This window comes from Arachis stenosperma, chromosome 5, assembly GCF_014773155.1.
Source record: "Arachis stenosperma cultivar V10309 chromosome 5, arast.V10309.gnm1.PFL2, whole genome shotgun sequence".
Lineage (NCBI taxonomy): Eukaryota > Viridiplantae > Streptophyta > Magnoliopsida > Fabales > Fabaceae > Arachis > Arachis stenosperma.
The window spans coordinates 68,853,223-68,859,388 of NC_080381.1; the positions used below are offsets into that span (position 1 = coordinate 68,853,223).

Below are 6,166 nucleotides of genomic sequence, written 5' to 3' on the forward strand. Positions count from 1 at the left end.
CACACCAAGTGGGCCCAGAAGTGGATTTCTGCATCATTTACTTATTTCTGTAAACCATAGTAACTAGGTTAGTATAAATAGAACTTTTTACTATTGTACTAGGGAGATTTTGGAACATCTTTTGATCATCTTTTGATCTCTTGATCACATTTTGGGGGCTGGCCATTCGGCCATGCCTGGACCTTCATCACTTATGTATTTTCAACGGTGGAGTTTCTACACACCATAGATTAAGGTGTGGAGCTCTGTTGTTCCTCGAGTATTAATGCTAAGTACTGCTGTTTTCTATTCAATTCATGCTTATTCTTATTCTAAGATATTCATTCGCACACAAGAACATGATGAATGTGATGATTATGTCACACTCATCACCATTCTCACTTATGAACGCGTGATTGACAACCACTTCTGTTCTACATGAAGACAAGCTTGACTATATATCTCTTGGGTTTCTAATCAATGATTCACATCGACTCCCCTCTGACAATGGGGCATCTAAATCCGAGATTAGAATCTTCATGGTATAGGCTAGAATCCATTGGCAGCATTCTTGAGATCCAAAAAATCTAAACCTTGTCTGTGGTACTCCGAGTAGGATCTGGGAAGGGATGACTGTGACGAGCTTCAAACTCGCGACTGTGGGGCATGGTAACAGATGCAAAAGGATAGTAAATCATATTCCTACATGATCGAGAACCAACAACTGATTACCATACGATATCTGTGCATGGTATTTTTCATCCGAGACGAGCAATTCGATAGTTGATTAGCCGTACAGAAATCGTAGAGGACCAATTTCACTGAGAGGACAGGAAGTAGCCATTGACAACAGTGACACCCAACATACAGCTTACCATGGAAAGGATTATGAAGGATTGGATGGAGGCAATATGAAAGCAGAGATTCAGAAGGAATAACGCATCTCCATACGCTTATCTGAAATTCCCACCAATGAATTACATAAGTATCTCTATCTTTATTTTATGCTTATTTATCTTTTAAATTATTAAAACTCCATAACCATTTGAATCTGCCTAACTGAGATTTACAAGATGACCATAGCTTGCTTCAAGCCGACAATCTCCATGGGATCGACCCTTACTCACGTAAGGTTTATTACTTGGACGACCCAGTGCACTTGCTGGTTAGTTGTGCGAAGTTGTGAAAAAGAGTTGAGATTAAAATTGTGCGTACCAAGTTGTTAGCGCCATTGAGATCACAATTTCGGGCACCAAGTTTTTGGCGCCGTTGCTGGGGATTGTTCGAGTTTGGACAACTGACGGTTCATCTTGTTGCTTAGATTAGGTAATTTTCTTTTTGTTTCAACCTTTATTTTATTTTCAAAAAGTTTTCAAAAATCTTTCAAAATTTTTCTTCTTTTTCATTTTTCCAAAATAAATTTCAAAAAATCCCAAAAAAAATAATTAGTAAAATCATAAAATCAAAAACATTTTATGTTTCTTATTTGAGTCTAAAGTCAAGTTTTAAGTTTGGTGTCAATTGCATCTTTTTAATTTTCAAAAAATTTTTGAAAATTCATGCATGGTGTTCTTCATGATCTTCAAGTTGTTCTTGGTAAGTCTTTTTATTTGATCTTCATATTTTCTTGTTTTGTGTCTTTTCTTGTTTTTCATATGCATTTTTGAATTCATAGTGTCTAAACATGAAAAATCTCTAAGTTTGGTGTCTTGCATGTTTTTCTTTTCTTGAAAATTTTTCAAAAATAAGTTCTTGATATTCATCATGATCTTCAAAGTGTTCTTAGTGTTCATCTTGACATTCATAGTGTTCTTGCATGTTTTCTTTGTTTTGATCTTAATTTTCCATGTTTTGAGTCATTTTAGTGTTTTTCTCTCTGCTCATTAAAAATGCAAAAATGCAAAAATATCCTTTCCTTTAATCACTCATAAATTTCGAAATCTTTGGGTTGACTTAGTCAAAATTTTTTAAAATAAGTTGTTTCTTGTTAGTCAAGTCAAGATTTCAAATTTAAAAATCTTATCTTTTAAAAACTATTTCAAAAATCAAATCTTTTTCATTTTTCTTTTATATTTTTGATTTTTTTAAATTGATTTTCAAAATCTTTTTCTTATCTTTATTTCATAATTTTCGAAATTAACACTAACAATTAATGTTTTGATTCAAAAATTTCAAGTTTGTTACTTTCTTGTTAAGAAAGATTCAAACTTTAAATTTTAGAATCATATCTTTTAGTTTCTTGTTAATCAAGTCATCAACTTTAATTTTTAAAAATCAAATCTTTTTAAAAAATTTCTTTTTCAAATCTTTTTCAAAATAAATTTCAATCATATCTTTTCAAACATATATTTTTCAAACCATATATTTTTCAAAATCAATTTCAAAATATTTTCTAACTTCCTATCTTTTCAAAATTGATTTTCTATTAACTAATTGACCTTTTGTTTGTTTTACTATTTCTTATCTTTTTCAAAACCACCTAACTAATTTTCTCTCTCTAATTTTTGAAAATCACCTTCCTTTTTTTCAAAATTCTTTTTAATTAACTAATTGTTTTAAATTTTAATTTTAATTTCATTTCTTCTCCTAATTTTTGAATTCTAACTATATTTTAAAATAAAAACAAAAATATTTTCCTTTTCCTTTTAATTATTTTCGAAAACTCCCCCTCTCTCCTTCTATTTATTTTATTTATTTAAAAACACTTCTCCTACATTCATAAAAAAATTCGAACCCTCTCCCTCTCTCTGAGTTCGAATTTTTCTCTTCTTTCCTCACTCTTATTCTTTTTCTCTTCTACTCACATAAAGGAATCTCTATACTGTGACATAGAGGATTCCATACTTTCTTTGTTTTCTTCTCTCTTATATGAGCAGGAACAAGGGAAAAGACATTCTTGTTGAAGTTGATCCTGAACCTGAAAGGACCTTGAAGAGGAAGCTAAGAGCAGCTAAAGCACAGTACTCTGAAGAGGACCTAACTGAAGTTTTCGAACAGGAAAAGGATATGGCAGCCGAACCCAACAACAATGCAAGGAAGATGCTTGGTGACTTTACTGCACCAAATTCCAACTTCCATGGAAGAAGCATCTCAATCCCTACCATTGGAGCAAACAACTTTGAGCTAAAGCCTCAATTAGTTTCTCTGATGCAATAGAATTGCAAGTTTCATGGACTTCCATCAGAAGATCTTTTTCAGTTCTTTACTGAATTCTTGCAGATCTGTGATACTGTTAAGACCAATGGAGTTGATCCTGAGGTCTATAAGCTTATGCTTTTCCCTTTTGCTGTAAGAGACAGAGCTAGAACATGGTTAGACTCTCAACCTAGAGATAGCCTGAACTCTTGAGATAAGCTGGTCACGGCTTTCTTAGCCAAATTCTTTCCTCCTCAAAAGCTGAGCAAGCTTAGAGTGGATGTTCAAACCTTCAGACAGAAAGAAGGTGAATCCTTCTATGAGGCTTGGGAAAGATACAAGCAACTGACCAAAAAGTGTCCTTTTGACATGCTTTCAGAATGGACCATCCTGGATATATTCTACGATGATCTGTCTGAATTGTCTAAGATGTCATTGGACTATTCTGCAGGTGGATCTATTCACCTGAAGAAAACGCTTGCAGAAGCTCAGGAACTCATTGACATGGTTACAAATAACCAGTTCACGTACACTTCTAAAAGGAATCATGTGAGTAATGGGACACCTCAGAGGAAGGGAGTTCTTGAAATTGATGCTCTAAATGCCATATTGGCTTAGAATAAAATGTTGACTCAGCAAGTCAATATGATTTCTCAGAGTCTGAATGGATTGCAAAATGCATCCAACAGTACTAAAGAAGCATCTTTTGAAGAAGAAGCTTATGATCCTGAGAACCCTGCAATGGCAGAGGTGAATTACATGGGTGAAGCCTATGGAAACACCTATAATCCCTCATGGAGAAATCATCCAAATTTCTCATGGAAGGATCAACAAAAGCCTCAACAAGGCTTTAATAATGGTGGAAGAAACATGTTTAGCAATAGCAAGCCTTTTCCATCATCCTCTCAGCAATAGACAGAGAATTCTGAGCAGAGCCCCTCTAGCTTAGCAAACATAGTCTCTAATCTATCTAAGGCCACTTTAAGTTTCATGAATAAAACACGGTCCTCCATTAGAAATTTGGAGGCACAAGTGGGCCAACTGAGTAAAAGAGTCACTGAAACTCCTCCTAGTACTCTCCCAAGCAATACAGAAGAGAAGCCAAAAAGATAGTGCAAGGCCATAACCTTACTTGGTGTGGCCGAACCTAGAGAGGAGGAGGAGGACGTGAATCCCAGTGAGGAAGACCTCATGAGACATTCTCTAGACAAAAAGGAGTTTCCATTTGAGGAACCTAAGGAATCTGAGGCTCATCTAGAGACCATAGAGATTCCATTGAACCTACTTCTGCCATTCTTGAGCTCTGATGACTATTCTTCCTCTGAAGAGGATGAAGATATTACTGAAGAGCAAGTTGCTAAGTACCTTGGAGCAATCATGAAGCTGAATGCCAAGTTATTTGGTAATGAGACTTAGGTGGATGAACCCCCCTTGCTCACCAATGAACTAAATGACTTGGTTAGGCAGACATTACCTCAAAAGAAACAAGATCCTGGTAAATTCTTAATTCCCTATACCATAGGCACCATGACCTTTGAGAAGGCTCTATGTGACCTGGGGTCAGGCATAAACTTAATGCCATTCTTTGTAATGGAGAAACTGGGAATCTTTGAGGTACAGGCTGCCAAATTATCATTAGAGATGGCAGACAAATCCATGAAAAAGGCTTTTGGACAGGTAGAGGATGTGCTAGTAAAGGTCAAAGGCCTTTACATCCCTGCTGATTTCATAATCCTAGACACTGGGAAGGATGAGGATGAATCCATCATCCTTGGAAGACCATTCCTAGCCACAGCAAAAGCTGTGATTGATGTGGACAGAGGAGAGTTGATCCTTCAATTGAATGAGGACTACCTTGTGTTTAAAACTCAAGGATCTCCCTCTGTAACCATGGAGAGAAAGCAAGAAAAGCTTCTCTCAATGCAGAGTCAAACAAAGCCCTCACACTCAAACTCTAAGTTTGGTGTTGGGAGGCCACAACCAAATTCTAAGTATGGTGTTGAACCCCCACATTCAAACTCTAAGTTTGGTGTTGGGAGGTCCCAACAATGCTCTGAACATCTGTGAAGCTCTATGAGAGCTCACTGTCAAGCTATTGACATTAAAGAAGCGCTTATTGGGAGGCAACTTCCGTGGGATCGACCCTTACTCAGGTAAGCTTTGTTACTTAGACGACCCAGTGCACTTGCTGGTTAGTTGTGCAAAGTTGTGAAAAAGAGTTGAGATTACAATTGTGCGTACCAAGTTGTTGGTGCCATTGAGATCATAATTTCGTGCACCAGCTATTGATCAAGAATTGAGAGATTGAATCACCAAGGAATTGGGATTCAATCACTCATGATTGCCAAGAGGTCAATGAGTTGCATGATTGAAGATGAGATGAAATCAATTAATCTGGAGAATGCAATATCTCTTGATCCCAATGTTTATTTTATCTTTAGTTCTTGTATTTAATTTATAGTCATTTACTTTCCTGCACTTTACCTTCTTGTACTTTACATTTATGTCATTTACTTTCTTGCATTTTATTGCTTTCCTTTACTTTTATGTCATTTACTTTTCATGTTCACTCATCACCCCTTAATGAGTTGTCTGACTAGAATAATCAACTAACCATTGATTGGTTAATTCGTTAATCTCTGTGGGATTCGACCTCACTCTATTGTGAGTTATTACTTGACGCCAATTCAGTATACTTGCTGAAGAGAATTTTTGTAGTGATACATTAGATTTCCACGATTAATGGTCCCATGAAATCTATGCCCCACACGTCAAACAACTCAATCTCTAATATTCCTTGTTGAGGCATGTTGTGACCATGAGGAAGATTGCCAGCCCTCTGTCAACTATCACAGTTATGGACAAACTCTTTAGAATCCTTAAAAAGAGTAGGCCAGTAAAAGCCACTTTGGAGTACCTTAGTGGTTGTCCGCTCACCTCCAAAGTGTCCTCCATAGTCTGAACCATGGCAATGCCATAGAATTCTCTGTGCCTCTTCTTTAGATACACAACATCTGATTATTCCATCTGAGAATCTCTTAAAGAGATATGG

General features: G+C 36.1%; 1 non-coding gene across 1 annotated transcript; it reads right to left on the minus strand.

The window, feature by feature from the left end:
- Positions 1 to 3,381: 3,381 nt before the first annotated feature.
- LOC130983726 (small nucleolar RNA R71) lies at positions 3,382 to 3,489 on the minus strand. The gene has a single exon (XR_009087704.1). It is a non-coding gene; the product is annotated as a small nucleolar RNA R71 (small nucleolar RNA).
- Between the last annotated feature and the right edge of the window lie 2,677 nt (positions 3,490 to 6,166).